This window comes from Protopterus annectens, chromosome 3.part1 (genome assembly GCF_019279795.1).
Source record: "Protopterus annectens isolate FY-2018-M chromosome 3.part1, PAN1.0, whole genome shotgun sequence".
NCBI lineage: Eukaryota > Metazoa > Chordata > Ceratodontiformes > Protopteridae > Protopterus > Protopterus annectens.
This window is the reverse complement of record NC_056732.1, coordinates 1,464,797,343-1,464,816,988: the sequence shown is the minus strand read 5'-3', so window position 1 is coordinate 1,464,816,988 and position 19,646 is coordinate 1,464,797,343.

Below are 19,646 nucleotides of genomic sequence, written 5' to 3'. Positions count from 1 at the left end.
CAATCGCATACTGTCATTTACTTTTACTGCACTCTTTCGCCTGACTGTCATACTTTTGTATTTCTTTACAGTTACTGGTAGTGGATTACTGACCTGCCTGGTGGCGCCGCACCAGACTCGTGCCTATCGCCATAGGCTCTGTGGTTCGCAGAATGGACACCTGCAGCTGTAATATAAATGAAGTAATATTGAATACACATCTCCATAATATCAGCTAGTTTAATTTCTTACATACATAATTAAATGTTACTTACTTAGTAGTGGAGCGTTGGGTGTTTGCCGGGCCTCCTGGATCCAAAGGTTCAGTTGGTCCTGCTTGCATCTCTTCATGTCCGCATGGTGGTGACGGACCTGCTCACCAGTCCTTGGAATCCCTGTGGCACTGGTGAGATCATGAGCCAACCGGTCCCACGCCTCGGCCCTGTATGCTCCCCAGAGGACCTGGCCCTGCATGAGTTGGGCCTCATGATTATGGACTAGGAGCCAGACCATGTGCCTGGACTCCTCAACACCCCACCTCTGTACTCGGAAGCAACTACCCTCTCCTACTCCTGTCATTCTGCCTGCAGGTCAGTTCTACAATCATTTATGCTGTGTATTCCCGCCTATGGGGCTTATATAGTCCGTTTTTCCCGCACATATCTGTGATTGGCCATTTTGGAATTGTATCAACTTCAGTAAACCTGCATTATCATGCTCCAGTTTGTATTCATTTCTATATATTAGCTATTATTGCATTTTTAGGTACTGCTGTCATGGCTTAGTGGTTCTGTACCTTGACTATGGTGTATGGTATCCTGGGTTCGAATCTGGCCACTGCTTTATTTTTCATGACTGTCTAGACATGCTGAGGGGTGTGTCTGTGTAAAGGCAGTTTTGATACGGCTTGCTCAACGTTGCCCGTCGGTTAGCTTGTTTGCATGGTGCGCAGCTCCGCGCAAACGGGGTATGCTGGTTTAAGCCTCATTTGGCTATCGGCATGCATATTACGCTCAGCTCAGTTAGGGGCACAGAGATTTAGCATGTTAGACCACTGCTCAGCTACAGGCACTCATTTTGCACCAGTTAAACCATTGCTCATCTACAGGCACATGCACTCACTCTGTTAAACTGTAGCTCAGCTATGAGCACATCTGGCATTTTTTCTTCTTTTGTTACCTCACATGTCTTCAATATAAATGGGCTATTTCATTACATTTTACATAAATTTTGGTTTTATGTGTACATATTTGTCAGGGACTTGTTTCCTGCTTATTTTGAAAAAAAAAATTGGTGTTGTGGGGGCTCGAACCATGAATGCCTGCTCTTCAGCCAACATCTCTACCGCTACGCTATTGCTTCCTGGCTTATTTTGCATATTTAGTTCTTATATGCTTTCCCACTGACTGCTAACTCTAGCTGCGCTATGGGCACGCCCGCGCAAATGAGCGCACTGACGGTTAAACATTTTTACAATTTAAAAAAAATATATAACATATTCATTTATATATATTTTATGTTCATAGTCTGTGGGGGCATGTGTTGTGTTGTGTTTATTCACATTTCCGTGGACTCTGTTGTCGGTGTTTACTTTGGGCACTTTTACACTTCTGGGGGCGTGTCTGCTTGCAGGGCTCAGCCTACCGACACGACCCTATACTGTCTTACACAGACCGTGTTAGACTTAGGTGTGATTCAGCATGCTCTCATGAATATGCAAAGCATGCTGACATCACTCCATTTAACTGCAGCCTCCGTGTAAGAGTTATAACTCTTACACGGAGGCTTCGTGAATCCTTGCCTTTGTTTTGGAATTATTTGTAATATAGTAATTTGTCAGGGGTTTTGGATTTTTGCCATTCATACCTTGTATTGTTTCTTAGTGACATTGATTGTTTGGTGGCACATGATAACCATGAGTATGATGTTTTTGATTCTTTTAATCCACATAGGAGCTAAGCTGTTTAGAACGGTTAGGAATTTAGTATTTAAGTGATTTACAGCTTCACTGAGAAGAAGAGTTTTTAGGGTAGACGTATTAATGGATTTTAATATGTTTAGAAAGGTCTCTATATTTAAATTTGTTAGGTTACGAATTGTCTTATGTAAATGTGTACTAGAAGCACATTTTGATATTCTAATGGTATAGGATAGCAGATGATCACAAAGAGTGTTAGGAACCATGTTTGTGTATACTTACCTGGATTGGATACTAGAATCTTGTCTAAGGTTGATCCTTATCAGCTGTTTTTATTGTACCTTGTAGATGATGCTTCTATTTGAGAGAAGTTGTAATGATTTATGGAGGCAGTGGGAGAGGTAGATGTAAGCACTATCCAATTTATGTTAACATCACCAAGAATGATTGTTTCATAAGAGATATTTGTAGAAATCCAATATAGGATGGTTTCAAGTGTAAGGATGTTTTGAGCTTGGGGGATGTAAATTACTACTATAGACAGATTATTTGAATTGTTTATTTTAGGACAGTTATGAGTAGTTCAGCATTATTAAATTTGTGGAAGTGGCAGAGTAATTAGTAACAGTGAAGAGACTATTGTAAAATATGGCAATTCCATCTGCTTTTTTATGTAATCTGTCTAGTTTAATTAAATTATATCCTGGGGAGTATTTCAACATCTTTTATATTAGGTTTAAGCCAGGTTTCTATAGCAGCTAAGAACTTAGATGTATGTAATGTAACCCAAGCATGGAAGTCTGTGATTTTGTTGCAAATGTTGTGAAAATTGAAAGTAATGAAGTTCAGATTTTTGCTATGTGATTAGTTTGTAAGGTTATAGAGGAGGTAGGGGGTTGGGCTGGATTCGGGTGAACATCACCAGAGAGGGAGATAAATGAAATGTAGATGGACAATCATTTGAGTATAAAAGGGGATCTAATTATATAGTAATGGGACATTGGAATTGTATTGTGAACGTTTTATTTTTGGACAGGGTAATGTATAAGTTTGAAGTAGGATAGGTGATATGTTAGAGAAACTTTTTATGGTGCAAGGAATAGCTATGGATGATGTTTTGAAAGTGATATGGGAATTTAAAGTGAATGTATGGTAGCTTGTTTGAGAAGCAGGAAAGGAAAAGGTAAAGAAAGGAAGATGATGAGTACTAGTGTTGAGAGGGATCTGGTGTTCACTTAGAATGTGTGTAGTAAAGTTTTTGAAAAAAAATGGTGTAATTAGAGAAGGTGATAATATACAAGGAGGTGGATGTAGTTAAGGGTAAAGGAAAGTGCTTTTGGTTGTGGATTGTGGTGTAAAAAAGAGAAATATGTTATTTTAGTCAAGACAACATTGGTTCTCCTTTCTCTTCCACTTACCCAATGGCAATTACCATATATTATTCCACAAGATAAACTTGTACTCACAGCAGAAGACACTCAATCACACAATATGAATGACAGTCTTTTAATTGATTTTGGCACCTTTATTCAGTGGATATGCTACAGGTGATGAAGGAAGCTACAAAACCTGCAACTGGAAAAATATACATTTCAGAATGGATACGATTTTCTTTTTGTTGCCAGAAGAGAGGATTGGCTCCAATATTTGTGCTAGTGGGTCATTTCTGGCTTGGCTTATATCTCTGTTAAGATACATTTGTCAGCTATTTCAGCTTGTCTGCCTATGATCCTGTTCTTTCTTTACATTTTGAGTCAAACAGTTCTTAAAAAGCATCCTGCACATCAACCTTCCCCAAGTAAATCTCTTCCTCCTCCCTGGGACCTGAATTATATATTTCAAAAATTGGCTTAACAACCTTTTGAACCTGTGCCTTCTACATTCTTAAAATATTGTACATCAAAAGCAGATCTTCATGTAGCATTAACCTCTGCAAAGAGGAGTTTTGAGTTGCAAACCTTCAAATCTATCCCACTTTCCCTGTTTTTTCACAAGAATAAGGTATTTATGCCTAAGGTGGTTACTGAAATAGTTATGCATCAATTTATTCACCTTCCTGCATTTTTCTAACCCTAAAAATAATGGAGAAAGAATACATTTGTTAGATGTGCATAGACAACTAATATTTTACTTGAAAGAGACTAAAAAAATTAGAAAATGTGATCAACTGTCTATTTCCTTTGAGGTTGAAAAACAATGTATTCCAGGATTCAAGCAGACCATTTCCAGATGGATTTCCCTGGCCATTTTATTTTGTTGTTCTTTTTATTGAAAATTCCTCCGAGATTATATTAAAGCTCAAGTTACAAGGGGCATGGCTTCTTTGGATGCGTTTTTAAAGGGTTTAACTCCAAATCTGTCTTAGATGCAGCTACTTGGTCTTCTGTTCACATCTTTACCGAGCATTACAAATCTGATGCCAGAACCATACTTAAGTTGTTATTGGACTCCAGTTCTATATCTTTTACCCCCACAGTCAACCTAAAGCTTTGTGAATTGTCTCATCTATCAGAATTATTGCAATAATGATATAATGAAGAGCATTGTGCAGCTGTGTAAAAACTTACCATAACAGCAGATGTTCGAATAGATCACTGTTGCAGTATATGCACACTCCATCCATCCCACCTTGTTCTTCTTTGTATCTATTTTAGGCTGAGTTGGAAACCCCATTTACCTATCTTTCTCCCATCTTATTTTAGCCTCAGTCTACCATCTTCATAACAAGTATATATCTGGGGCAAGAAAGCTGTATGGATTTTTGTGTTCTTTTGTCCCTTTAGTACCAGGATATTGTTCTCATACATAGGTCTAAGGTTGGATGTATTAATATGGAGCTCCTAAGCTCTTGTATACTGGACAGGCATGTCATATCCCTGGCTTGATATGTTCCACCTGTCAGCATCATTGTAATAATCTTCTATTTGAAAATCACCTATTATGTTAAATTTTTACACATCTGTACTTTTTTATGTCATTTGATAAATCTGACAAAACAATACTCATAAATGACATTATCAGCTTATGCAGGTGACACATAACCTAAACTCTGATTCTTCATTAAAACAGATATTTTTATTTATTTATTTATTTATTTATTTATTTATTTTTCTTGCTGACCAGTAAGTCCACTGGGGTAGAGTCCATGTATAGTGGGGGCTCAGGAAAAAGGTAAAATATTCAGCGTTTCTGAATAAAAAGTCTGTGATATAAAACAGTTTCTTCACACATAAGGGAATGCTTAGACGTATTCAGAGAATGTTAAGAGAAAGAATAAAACAGGTATGCAAGTCAAAAGAAAGTAAATGATATGACATGAAAATTTCATATATGCCATATTTATACATTGACAATTCTACATTGATCATTGCTAGATAGTTCATAACATTTGATCTAAACAAAACAATAACAATTTTGGAGTAAGTATACTCATACTGTACAATGAACAAAGGCAAAAAAAATAATAATAACATTGGTTCATAACAGAAGAAAAGCAGATGTGTCAGCAGTAAACTTAATGTTGTACTTGGTAAAACAATGTAAAGACATACACAGTTGTTCCATGTGTCACTGAAGAAGAGGTAATGGATTCATATTAGGTCAACAAGGTAGCAGTTAAAATGTTCTGCAGTGGTTTAGTGGATGAGATTAAATATACTGACAGCAAGTCAGAAGACTTTCAGATCAACTAAGGTTACATCTGAAAGACTATTTTGAAAGAACAAAAAGTAGAAGAGAAGGGGAAAAGCAACAGTGAGCATGGCAGAATGAAAGAACAGGGATAATGACAGTGTAAAGAAATAAGGAGAAAAATCAATGGAAGAAACACAGATAAGCTGGAAAAGCAGTAGGAGGTTTGTGCATATCTAGCCATCTCAAGTAACCACAGATAAGTAATACACCATTGGGTAGGTGAGACTTGCCAGCCATTTTGAAGCCTTATTTCAAGGCACATTTTGCTATGTTATAAGGAAGTTTATTTCACTGGTCCATCATGCAGATACTACAACTGAGTCAGTTTAGTAACTATTAGCTCTTTGAAAAATAGAGTATGATGTATGTTGATCAAATAACTTCATTACATCAGATGTGTCTCCAGTCATTTTGGCAGTGGGCCAACAGCTCACTTCTATTAATTGACTTTCTTACTGAAATGTATGTTATTTATTTATTTATTTTTTTTTTTTGATTTCCTGATCTCTTACCATGTGTCTTTCCATAACAACCTAAAGCGAAAGTGAGTCTGTGCTACACAGTATACAAACTAATCTGTCATAACGTTGGTCATATGAATTATGCTAATCATGTATCCCTTATTGGGGAAGATCTGGAGTCAAACAAGTAACATCCAGGTCTGTTAAAAGAGAGGTGTTATATTCTGCAATATCTGAAAAGAGCCAAACCAAACATTTAGATGTTAGGTAAATTATGGTAGCGTATTTAAATCAACACAAAATACAAGTAAAACTATTTAAATTCAAAGACTAGCCTCCTGCTTTGCAGGTGAATATCATATCAAATATATTTTGAATTTTTTTTTTATGAAGCATTAAAACATGTATTTGCTACAGACATGCGCATAGCTCAACAAAAAACTTGTTTGCTAGAAGGATACAAAGTGTATGTTTGGGAACATCAGACAGTTCCTACCCTCCCTTTCCTGTGAGGTGAGGCTTACTGCCCACTCATATTTTACTAAAATCTCTTCATGAGTAATAAGTATCACATAGGGCTAAATGGGTAAATACTTTTCTCATAGGTGATTGTTTAACATCATAGCTAACACTATTACATATCTGCTGATCTACTATGTAGAGAGAGAGAGAAAAATAGAGAAGGTATATGAAAACAGAAGGGTAGTATCTTCACACAAGTTGTACATGTAACCACTAATATCATACATGTGATGCTAAATATTCTTTTATATATTAGCAAATGCATTATCTTCTTTCTATAGTCATTATTACTTCTGGTGCCTTGTTATACTCTTTGGTCATGTCCCCAGGGATAGGCAATCAGACCCTTCAAACACAACATTGCTTTCTTCTCTTCAGTTGCTGATTGTTGCGACTCAACATAATCTTTTCTGTAGAAAAGTCTTTAGCTTCAGGGAAAATTTGTCTTTTAGTACCCAAAATACAGAGTTAAACAAATGAGGAAGGAGAAACCATCACAAGTCAGTGGTGGTTCTAGGCCACCAAGTGGTGGATTTTTGACACTTGTTTAATATTGCTGCCATATGCCTCAGTCTAAGTATGCATAGTATCCCTAAACTGGCACAAGTATCCAGCTGTGGGTTACACTAACTGCAGGTACCTTCCACTAGATGAAGAACCACAATGATAAGAGAAAATACTGTCCACAGAGGGAGAATAGATAACATCATCTACACCCTTCTCAGGGAAAGTGCAGATATCATCATGAGACGGTTGGCATAATGGTTAAGGTTTTTACCTTATAAACACAAGGTACAGGGTTTGATTCTCACATGGGGTAATTGGCTAGGCTTAACATTGCTCACAAGGGCAGTTAGTGGGTTTGATTCTCACATTGGGTAATTAGCTAGGCTTAAAATGGCCCACCAGGGCAGTTAGCCTAGTAGTAGCGTATGAACCAATCGCTCTCACACTTGTCTCCAATCTAGTCATATTGTACCTACTTGTTAGCTGACACTGGTTCAGCACTAGCACAGTCATAGACTTCATACCATCATTTACAACTAGTTTAAATTACTGTGCTAGTGTAAGGTCCGGCAACAGAGTCAAATAATTAGTATCAAATAAGAGAAACCATTATTTAAAAAATGAATGCATAATATCAGCATAAGGCTTATGAACATATGACAACTAAATGAAAACTGTATGGTGTTTAACTATGGGGATCCTACTTCTTGCACAATAATACAATGCACAAAGGTGAGTGGGCTGGAGTTTGGATCATACTTTTAAAATACATTCGTTTTTTTTCTGCCTGTACAGGAAGCACCTTGCCTACTTGCATATGCCCATCTGGTTACACTGGAAATGGGTATGGACCTAATGGATGCACCCAAACTAGCACCATCTGCCAGCAAAACCCCTGCATCAATGGCCAGTGCAACGTAAGTGTTTATTATACACATTGTTTTTAAAGGATGCAGTTATATATTTCATTTTATTTGGACTTGTTGGCATGATATAGAAAATAGTGTCGCTTTTAATCAGCAAAGCAGGCAGTGTTATTTTATTTAAAATATATGTACTTGAGCTATTTCTATTTATATCATTACATTTTCTTTTAAGAAGTAGTGTTTTTTAACTTGAAAAAGGTGACTATCATTTTATTCACAGGGTAGTGTGCCACTGCATGAAAGGTGCTGTTTTTTGCACAGTCCCATTCGTCACATTGGAACATCAGGAAAGTGGCAGCATTGCATGATATGACATTGTTATTATGATGCAAATTACTAGCCAGAGGAGACCATACAAATCAGAATATAACAAAAAAAGCCTATCCACAATAAGTAGTCATTGTATTCGCAGACACACACACACACACACACACACACACACACACACACATACACACACACACACACACACACACACACACACACACACACACACACAAACACACACACATTGAGGCATAGATATACACACAGATAGACAGACAGAAGCACACATTATATACGCATGTGCATGCGCCTCCAATAACACTATATAACTACATCTCTCACATACTGTGGAAGATTATTAAGTAGTAGGTGGTTGTCAGTGAACATGAGATAATTGCTATATTGTCTCAGGATGACCATTTTCACCAAGCTGGCTATAGACACAGCTGGAAAGTACAGCTGCACAGCTCCAGTTGCTTTCTACCGTGGGCTGGATGTGAAGCAGTGTCTAAAAGATTAGAAGTTGCTTATATAGAGTGCTGTTTGTCTAAAACAAACATTACAAGTCTGCACATGAAGAAGAATGAGCCACTTTGGATATCTACTAAATATTAGGTACACTCTGAATTTCTGGAGTAGGTTATATAGAGAAAGTTATGGTTATAAGTGACTGCATTTATATAGTGCATAGCTAAAAAGGCCACATGATGAGCAGTGCCTTGCAAACGGAGGCCCTTCGTGAAGGCAGAGTAATATAAAATTATTCAGATAACCCACTGATCAATAGAAAAACAACACAATACAAAGTTCTACAAGCTGTCAGAGACATAGAAATGGCTTAATTCTTCCTGTACTCTCAGTAGAGTTTAAAGAGGTTCTCCGGTTCAATTCTCGGCTGCAGCCCCTTCTGTGTGGAGTCTGCATGTCCTCCCCGTGGTTGAGTGACATTTAAAGACATGCAGGTAGGTAAGTGCGTGAATGGATGTGTCTTCATTGAAGGTTGGGTGTTGGGCTGGTACCTCAGCACCGTAAATATCTACTGCCAATCATAAGCGGACCGGTGTTCTGCTGTGACGACTCCTAACTGGGAAAAGCCAAAAAACATTACTTTTTTTACCAATAAATGCACATATATTAGAAAAAGGGTACTGACTGAAGAAGGAAGCCCTTTTTTGTCAGACATCTTATATCTAACATTATGGCCACCAGTTCCAAGGATGTAATTAGTTCCACAGTACAAAGTTCTCATTAGGCTGATCATTGAATATAATGTCCCATTTGGTATGTACCTCTTCAATCACAACTGGATTGACAACAACACTTTCTCACTAAAATATCATAAAACCCATGCAGACCATCGCAATGTCTTGTCCTTCCCTTTAGTTTTATACAGGCTTCTAAAAAGTGACCAGTGCCTCACTTATAGAGCCTTAACATACTCTGTCCTGTTAGAAATATTATAGGTTCATAGGTTCATAGGTAGGTACTAGGCTATCTACCCAAAGGCATTTATAAGCCTAGCCAGAATGTGTTGGCTTTCGCCACCCCCTTAGATTAGTTCCCTGTGCCTCTGTCTAGCAGAGCCATTGAAGTGATCCCTGGGGTAAACTTTCTGTTTCCCATCCACTCATCAAGGTTTCTCTTGAAGAGGGTTAGCGAGGAGATCTGCCTAATGTAGATTGGAATCTTGTTCCAGAGAATGGGAAGTCTCTGGGAGAGGAATCTATCCCTCCAGCACGTCCTATTTATTGTTGTGGTGAGGTTTAGATCCCTGGAGTGTATACCTCGAGGGGATATGGTTTTCTTTAGGTGGAGCATGTCCATTAATTCTGGGTTGGACATGGTCTTGTATGTCAGGGAGAGATCACCTCTGAGTAGGCGGTATCCAACCGAGTACAGCTGGAGTTTCTTCAGTCGAGCTGCATAGGGCATCTGCTTGAGGCCAGTAAACCTCTTGGTGAGGAACTTCTGTGGTCTTTCCAGTTGTTGCAGGTGTCTTTAAGGTACATCCCAAATGGGGCATTGTACTCTATGATAGGTCTGATGAGTGATGCGTAGAGGGACCCAATGACCTCTTTCGATCTTTTATGATTAGGTGGGCCACATAGAAGGATTTTCTAACCACTCTGGCAATGTGATTATCAAAGAAGAGATTACTACCTACTTGGGTCCCCAGATCCCTTATTATGTCTTCTGTATTTAGGGGGCTACCACCTATGTGGTAGTTTGTGGGTACTTTGTTTTTTTCCAAAGGGGATGACTATGCACTTTTTGGCATTTAGCTTGAGATCATGGTTTTGACACCAGGTATCTGTCTCAGTGAGACCCTTTTGGAGGATATCTGTGTCAGCCGGAGAGTCAATTATAGCCCCTAGTTTGCAGTCGTCTGCGAACTTGGTGAGCCATAGTCCTCCTGTGCTTGCCTGTACCTCTGAGAAGTATATGCCAAACAGGAGGGGTCCTAGGACAGAGCCCTGGGGAACACCACTTGTAACAGGTTTAGAGTCAGACCTAGCTCCTGCAACTCTTACCATGTGGGTGCTGTCCGTGAGCCAGTTGGCAGCCCATCTCATGATGTAGGGGCTTATGTTCAGGCTGGTGAGCTGGTCTATAATATCTGAGTGGGGAATAGTGTTGAAGGCCTTTGCGAAGTCTAGGTAGGCTGTGTGGACCACCTTTCCCTCGTCTATAGCCTTGGTAACTGTCTCAAAGAAGTCCACCAGGTTTAGAAGGCATGATCTGCCCTTAACAAAGCCGAACTGGGTTGGGTCCAGTGTTTGGAGGTTTCCAATGTCTCTATTAATGAGATCCATGATGATGCGCTCCATAGCTTTGCCGACCAAGCTTGTCAGGCTTATAGGGCGATAGTGCCTGGGGTCTGTTGTGGCTCCATCTTTGTGGAGCAGAATAACCATTGCTGTGTGCCACTCTGTGGGCACATAGCCTGTGGAGAGGCTGAGTTTAAACAGTGTGTTTAGGTGAGGGGTTAGTTCATCTTTGAGCTCGTGTAGGACACAGCCTGGGACACCATCTGGTCCCATTGATGCTGTGTTTTTGGCTTTGGAAAGGGCTGTTTTAACCTGTCTGTGATTTCAGGGGCACTACATTCTTCTGGTATAGTTATGGGCCCTTTTGGGGGTGAGAGGGGGGAGAAGTTTGCACTGAACCTGTCTGCCAGGATGTCGGCTATATCAGTCAGTTCAGTGTATTTTGTGCCATTCTGCACTAACTCCGAGCAGATCTGAGAATTGCCACTTAGATTCTTGACATAGCTAAAGAATGCCTTGTGGTTATCTTTGGAGTCCATGGCAATTTTTCTTTCGAAGCTAGCCTTCGATGATTTTATGAGGGAATGTAGTTTCTTGCTGACACTGATCAGGGATGTCTTCCCTTCTTGGGATTTTACTCTTTTCTGTACTAGTTTCCTCCTTCTATTGTATAGCTTGTTTATGGCAGGGGTCCACCAGACTGGTTACTTTTTCTTGGAGGAGTGAGTCTTGGTTTTGTTTGGGATAGCATGGTCCATGCATTCTTGTAGGTGCCTGTAGAGTGCATTAGTAAAAGATTTTGCAGCTTGGACAGCGTTATCCTTTAGCATGGGGGCTTTGAAACATCCCACCTCTGTCTTAAGTAACGTGAAGTTTGCTTTTGAAAAGTTTTTCACAGTGGTTTTTTTGACCGGGGGTGGTGGCGGAATGTGAATATCCAGAGTGATTAGTTTATGGTCAGATCTAACCAGCGAGGGGTTGACCTCTGGTGTGGAACACTGTTCGCCCATGTTGGGGATGACCTGGTCCAATATGTTGTCACCTCTGGTGGGAGTGTTAACCAGTTGATCCAGGGAATTTGAGTTTATAAATTCAAGGAAATGTTGGGCCAGGAAGTTTGTAGTTGAGTAGTTCCCCAGTTAATGTTTGGATAATTGAAATCACCCAATATCAGGGTGTTTGGTAGGACCTTTATGTTTCCCAGTGTTTCTAGAAATGTGGAGTGTGGGTCCTGGGACATGCTGGGTGATCTGTAGCAAGCTATAATTTGAATAGCAGTTTTTCCTGTTGTTAGTTGCATGTGGATGATCTCTGAAGTATCGTGCTGTGCCACTAACCTGGAGGTGTGGGTATCCTTGATGAATATGGATAGTACTCCCCCGCCTTTTATATTTTGGTCCAGGTTTTGTGGCCGAAATGTATGGTATGAGTTGTAGCCTGGTAGTGCTGGGGTGCTCTCTGGAGCCTTAAACCAGGTTTCTGTTACTGCACATATATCGATTTTCTCCACACTGAGGAGTGCCTCAAGTGCGTGCATTTTGAGGTTTTGACTTCTGGCATTGAGCAGCATTACCCTCAGTTTTTTGTTACTTGTGCTATTTATGGTGGTGGGTTTGTCTTTTGAGCCTTACCTAAAAAAGGCACTATGGGGGTGGCAAGAGCCTTGGCCAGTATTCGAAAGCCTAAGGGTGACAGGTGCAAGCCCTCTCTAGCAAAGCAGTGTGGCTTGTTGAGTATGTCATCCCAGGCTGACAGACACTGGATCCCCTTTGAATGACACCAGAAGCTTAGCCAATTGTTGAAATTGATAATTTTTTCTCTATACCGTGGTATCATTCTTGGTGAGGGCAGGATGCTACTCAGGGTCAGGGTCATACCAGCCTGGGCTACGTGATTAGAGAGCTCCTCCATGTCTCTTTTCATGTAGTCCAAGGAGGTATGGCTCAGGTCATTCACACCAACATGGACAATGACAGAGTCATATTTGTACTTGTTCTGGAGTGACCTGAGTGTTTGTGTTATGTGGCGGATCCTGGCACCCGACAGGCAACTAACAGTAACTTTCTCCTTGTTCAGCCTAGTGAGTGGGACGTCAGTGTGCCTGACTATAGCGTCACCTATTACTAGTGTGTTGGGTATGTTATTTTGCCTTAAGGGCTGTGATTGTGTGGCACACTGGTTTTGTGAAGTATGTGTTTCATGGTTTGTGTTGGGGGGTGGAGGTTGCTTGGATGTCTGCTTTGGAGGTCTCTGTTGCTTTTGCAGATTTTTTTTAGAGCCCCCAAGTATGTTTTTGTGTATTTATGTGTGTTTTTTGCCAGTGGTGTTTTCATAGGTCTATGTGAGACTGGTGGTGTGATGCAAGTAATTCCCTTCTCCTCTTGACTGCCTGGTCTAGTCTTGGGTTGAGAGAGCTTAGCCTCCAGTTTGGCTGTATGATTGCATCTCTCACATGTATTAGTGTTTGGTGGAAGGAGGAGAGGGTTATCTGTGTGCATGAAGCAATTGTAACATTGCCTCAAAATGCCCAGATTCACCAGTTGGACTGGAGAGTACACTAGAAACTGCCCTTTGGACATGCCTGGATAGGTACAGTGAACTGTTTTACTGATTGGCTGGTAAGGTCAAATAGAGAGCCTTGTCCTTCTCTACAGTATTGCAAATCCAATTGTAGAGTTAACACTTGCTGAGAAGATTTCAATCTCTTTTGCACCATAAATAGAACATATCAGAGAGAGGTAAGCATCACAGAGAATACCTCTTCCATGGAACTGTCTTCCACTCCACATAAATAAAGTACTTCTTTTATTCTATTCAGATGTAATTTTGATCAATGGATGGGAAACTGCAAATTCACCCTCAGTTTACCACCCATATCCCTCCTGGATGGGGTAACAAGAAAATGTCCCAAACTATCCTCATTCTGCTCGTGTTTGAGTTATTCGTACGCAAAATATAAGGGCAAAAAACTACCACGTGAATGCAAGGCTAAGCTTCTTAGATTCTCCCAGATCAATAGCCTAGTAAGAACCTATAAATCTAAATAGGTCCTTTAGCATTCTAGAGCTCTGTTCTGAGGATAGACTGCACAGTAGCACAATTCATAGACCTCCCTCACAGAATTGTGCACAAAATGCATAAGTGCATACAGCAACTTAGCTGAGCTTGAATTCTGCTCTGCAATTTGAGAATCGTTCATGGTAAAGTAGAGGAGATTCAACCAAGTCAAACTAACACTGATAAGTAGTGCATTACTTTGTGTGTCTGCATGAGACGTTAAGAGAAGAGGTTAAGTGAAAATGTGTGTTCGCTTTTGCGCACGTGTGTGTGTGTGTGTGTGTGTGTGTGTGTGTGTGTGTGTGCGTGCGTGCGTGTGTGTGTGTGTGTGTGTGTGTGTGTGTGTGTGCGTGTGTGCGTGCGTGCGTGCGTGCGTGTGTGTGTGTGTGTGTGTGTGTGTGTGTGTGTGTGTGTGTGTGTGTGTGTCTATGTATGTGTGTATCTGTGTGGGTACAGGAAAAGTGCATGAGTGAGTACTGTGAGTGTGTGTGTGCTTGAGTGGCTTTTGTCATTGCATGTATCTGTGCCCATGTGTAAATACATGTGTATGTGGCATGTATATGTGTGTGTGTGTGTGTGTGTGTGTGTGTGTGTGTGTGTGTGTGTGTGTGTGTGTGTGTGTGTGTGTGTGTGTGTGTGTGTGTGTGCATGTTTGTACATGTGTGTGTCTGTATGGGTGTCTGACTGACTGTACAGGATATACGTGGCCCCTCCTTGCAGTCAGATAGAGCTGATTACTGTAGAGCCATGAGCTAGATTGGCTCTGATATCTACATAAAATATCCATCTGATAGCAGCTTTTATAAGTACATTATGCAAAGTGTTTGTGTGTGTGTGTGTGTGTATGTGTGTGTGTGTGTGTGTGTGTGTGTGTGTGTGTGTGTGTGTGTGTGTGTGTGTCTGTGCCTATGTGCCTGTGTGTGGTGTGCTGTGTGCCTGCCCTACTTACTAAGGCAGATTAATAGTCATGCAAATTCTCTATTAATCAGATACATTGCCACTCAAAATGTGCATGACTGCTTGATAGCAGGGTGGTGGGACTCAGAAACTTATCTCTGCAGTGTAAGTTGTATTGCTTTTCTGTTCTCTACAAATTCCACAATCACATAATGCACTTAATAAAAAAAAATAATCACTAAATATAATAATAATAATAGTAATAATAATAATAAATGCTGAGTTGTAGAAATAAGAACTATTTAATTGTGTAAGTAGCTCATAAAATATGGCAAAGATTTGTGCATGAAATATATTTTGACATTATAGGCTACACACATTAAAGAAAGTAATTATTTGTGTACTATGGGAACCAGCAGCTGGAGTGGCTACATCAACAAGGCATTGTTTCTTTCTCTTCAGATCTGTAGTGTGACACATACATATTCAACACCTTTTGTATCATAAATAATGTAGCTTGAAAAACATGAAGAAAGGTAAAAGTAACTAAGTAAATAATTTTATCACCACTTAAAAAAGTTTGCCATTTATAAGATTTAAATATCAAATGGGCCTGTAGCTGATTCCATGGCATAGTGGGATAGAGACCTGAATATTTGGTTTGATTAGCAAACCCATTACCTGAGGATCTGGCTTGGGAGCTAGTGAGAAGCATTTTACAAGCTCACCTATCCTTGAGAGGAGAGGGCGGGGTTGCAGCCAAAGTTCTACTTGTAACTGCTGAGGACCAATGGTGCTAGTCCAGAAGAAGTACATATGTAAAACATATTGAAAGTGCTTGAGTGATTGGCTAGGGTATCACAAAAAAGATCTCCACAGCTGTCACGATGGTTGCAGTACCATGAAGCCCTGATCTCTTATTTGCCCTCTTTTTTCCCAATTGCCTGCACTAAAGATCTTCCCACTAACAGGGTCCCAGTATGAAGGGGTAAGTTGAGCACATATCACAGAAGGATGATCAGGGTAAATCATTACTGATGGTGGGGAGTAATACTGGAAGCAAAGAGACAAAATGTTTTTTGTTTAATTAAGATACCAAAATATGTGTATACCTTTTGTAAAGCAAGAAAGTGAAAACTGCATCATACTTAAGAAATGTTCTACATATTTGGCATATAAAATAATTTAACTGAATGCAGAACTAACTGATTTTGAGTTTAAAAACAAATTGTGCAACTTGTATTAAACTATAAAACAAAATAAAAAATAAATAAAATGTACTAAATGGTGTAAATAACAGAGATATAAACATCTAAATAATAAAGGTATAAACAGCATATTAACAAAACAAATGTAATATGACTAAGGAAAACAGCCAAACTTAATTTTAAGCTATTTTAAAACTGTGTTGCTTCACAAAGTTAATTCAGCTAGAAATTAATAATAATTGAATAACAGAATATTATGATTAAAACTCCAGTAATAACCAAGCTGTTATGTGTATGAAACATGGATGTTGAGAAATTCACCGTGAGAGTGGAGTGAAGCAAACCTCAAGAGGTGAATGTCAAGAACCCACAACAACTTATGATTATAGACCTGATCATAAGTTTTTATATTGCACGGTGCTTTAGCTATTCTGATATATTACTAGTCACAGGAAAAAGTGAAAGAGCACAAAGTGTTTGACAGCTTTGAAAGCCATAAAACACTTAACACTGTCACACAGACTGTGGCCTGAGGCTAAGTGATCCTGTGACGAACTAATGGCTTTAACAACTATCAAGACACTTCACTCTGCCACGCATTTTGTGTGACAGCAAAGTGTATAACAACATTTAAAGCTGCTTTACCTTCTCATGAGTGTTCTGTAGTGGCTCTAGCACAAGATCAGAACTTAACAGCATTGGGGTACTTAACAAAATGTTGTTAGCCACTTTTCTTACATCAGGCAAGTGCTTAACAAATGTGCTCTGGTTGTGCAGTGGGATAAAGCTCTAGCTACAGCCCAGGGAAGATGGGAACACCCATCCTGTGGAGAATGGATTGAGCTGATTGCAGACTGTAGCAATCCTTCAGAGGAAGGAGGCAGGCAAGTGATGCATCAAGCTGTTGATAGGTAGTAGCCATCAATCAATCAGCAAGTGCACAGGGGCATGCACATGCTTAAGAGAAGGCATTGTGAGTCATTTGGAAATGCAGATCGCATAATCTCCTTCAGAGGTGTGGGGTTAGGCTAAATACATGTGCTCATTTCCAGGATGTTATGGAGTACACAAGCAATCCTCATGACTGCCTAAATTATGGCCCCCTCGATGTCTTTTAAGTGAGCTATAATCTGATAGGGTAGGCTTGATGGTTTGTGAGCATTGTGGGAAAAAGCCTAAATATATATAGAAAAGTTTTTTTTTCCCAAATTCAGACCATAATTGTAACACCCTGTATACTACAGCAAACTATATTATGCATTATATACTAAGGTGTAATACGAATATTGAGCCCTGGGTATGGATTGTGCAGCATTTACCTGTTCATCTTTCATTAGAGTGGTTTGGCTTCATAGTTAAGGTGTTATATATTTGTACAATCATTTTATCATGAAAATCAGTGAAATATCAGTACTTTGTACACATTAACATGGAGCGAGTCATACAAATGCAGAACAAATGTGCTACTTGAGTAAAGAAAGAACATGCATATTTTAAAGTAAAAAGAAAATAACACTTTTTCATTAAAAGTATGTATATTTTAATAATGCATACATGGTACACAGTCTGGTCTTCTGAAAGTGGAGAACACCAAGCATTTAGAACTCAAGGTTAGCTTACATAAAAAAATACAGTTTATCTGCCTGTCTCAGCTTAGATGGAGGATACGTTCAAGAGGATTCAGCACTTCATGACTAGTTCATTTAGATACAAAGGTGCATTTGTGATATACAGTGTGTGATGTCTGACAATAGTAACAAGGGGTATACAGCATGTGCTTTGTTGACGTCATACCTTAAAGTCTTGTCAGTCCATTGTCACAGAGGCAGAGCATCTGCATGTGATTTTGCTGATATAGGGTTGGTTAACAATGTGGAAAACAGGAGGGCTGGACACCGAGGTAAACCTGAGTGGCAGCCAGCCAGCTGGATTACTTAGGGGGTAGAGTGGATTATTTACAGCACTATGTTGCCTTTTAGTGGAAGCTGGAGCCTGGAGAGCAGCATTGGTGTCCCATAAATACATGTGCACATTGGTTGGAGAGGCTGAGATTAACACATCATGGCCAAGAATACCAGTTGGCACACATTTGTGTCCCTGCATGCCCATTCCTTTGGGAAAAATTGGGAAATGCAAAAAAATCCATAAGGTCATAAGCAGATGGTACTCCTGGTTTAGATGCCTGCACTTCCTCTGCCCCCTGTGAAGATGGATAATTGCTTTACCAACCCTAACTCCAAATTGGCAGCCCAAATCTGGATGACATTCGAGAGGGGGGTTGGTCTACAGGTTGATTTTGTGATTAGGAGATGCATGGTTATTTACCAGTAATCACCCTTGTCAATGTAGCCAAATAAATTAATTAAAAAATATGAACTCACACCTTAAGGGCAAAATGAACAGTCATGTCACATTTGTTAATAATGCTGCCTAAGATGCTGAAAGCAAAATATGTTGTTTATATTACTTTATGAACTAATAGAGTAATTATAAATTTTAAGCATATTCCTGTGATTGATTTGCAGAAAGATATTGAATATTTCAGTAATGGCTCTGTTATATTTGTTTATTAATTTTAGGCAACATTGACTGGTTACATCTGTGTCTGTGATTTTGGATGGACTGGCACAAACTGTACAGAGAACATAAATGAATGTGCCAGTAATCCCTGTCAGAATGGTGGTTCATGTACTGATGGCATTAATGGCTATAACTGCACTTGCACTGGCACCTGGACAGGACCACAGTGCCAGACACCCCAGCAAGGTACATAGAACACTGAAAACATTATTTTTTTTAATCAGTTCTTGCCAATGTTTAAATGATATGGGTGACAAAGTTCTTTGTATTTTATTTTGAAAGTAGGATTTTTTCATGCTAAATGGCATACGTTTTCTCTTTGGGGTGCTGGTGCTTATGGCTTATTTTTAATTTCTTCCTTTGGTTTCTTGGCCTGTCTGTTTTGTCTGCTTTGTTTCTTTGATATGAGCATGATATCTACATTTACTATGCATTATATTTTGCAGTAATTTATATATACTTTTTGTGTGTTTGCTCTGGTATAAGATCTGCATGTTATAGTTGGTTTGATTAGGAGTGTATGGTAGTCACATGTCATTATCTATGTTTTTTGGAGGTATTGTTTCAGTGGACACATTGTGTGAAATATTTGGACCTACATTTCAGCTACTGTTTTTCAGTGTTTGACATAGCATTCTACTTTGCTTTAAAAGGGGTTTATTTTGTTGTGGCAGGGGATGATGACATTCTTTCACATATGTAAGATGGAGATAAAGCTCATTTATTACCATCCTGCTTGATGCTGAGAGAAAATTCATCATAAGGACTAGCGGAAATGTTAGGATCCAATATAGCTTCTCAGAAAGTAGAGAAAATGTTACATTCCACTACAAATCATTCATTTATGTCCAGGTGAAGCTAGA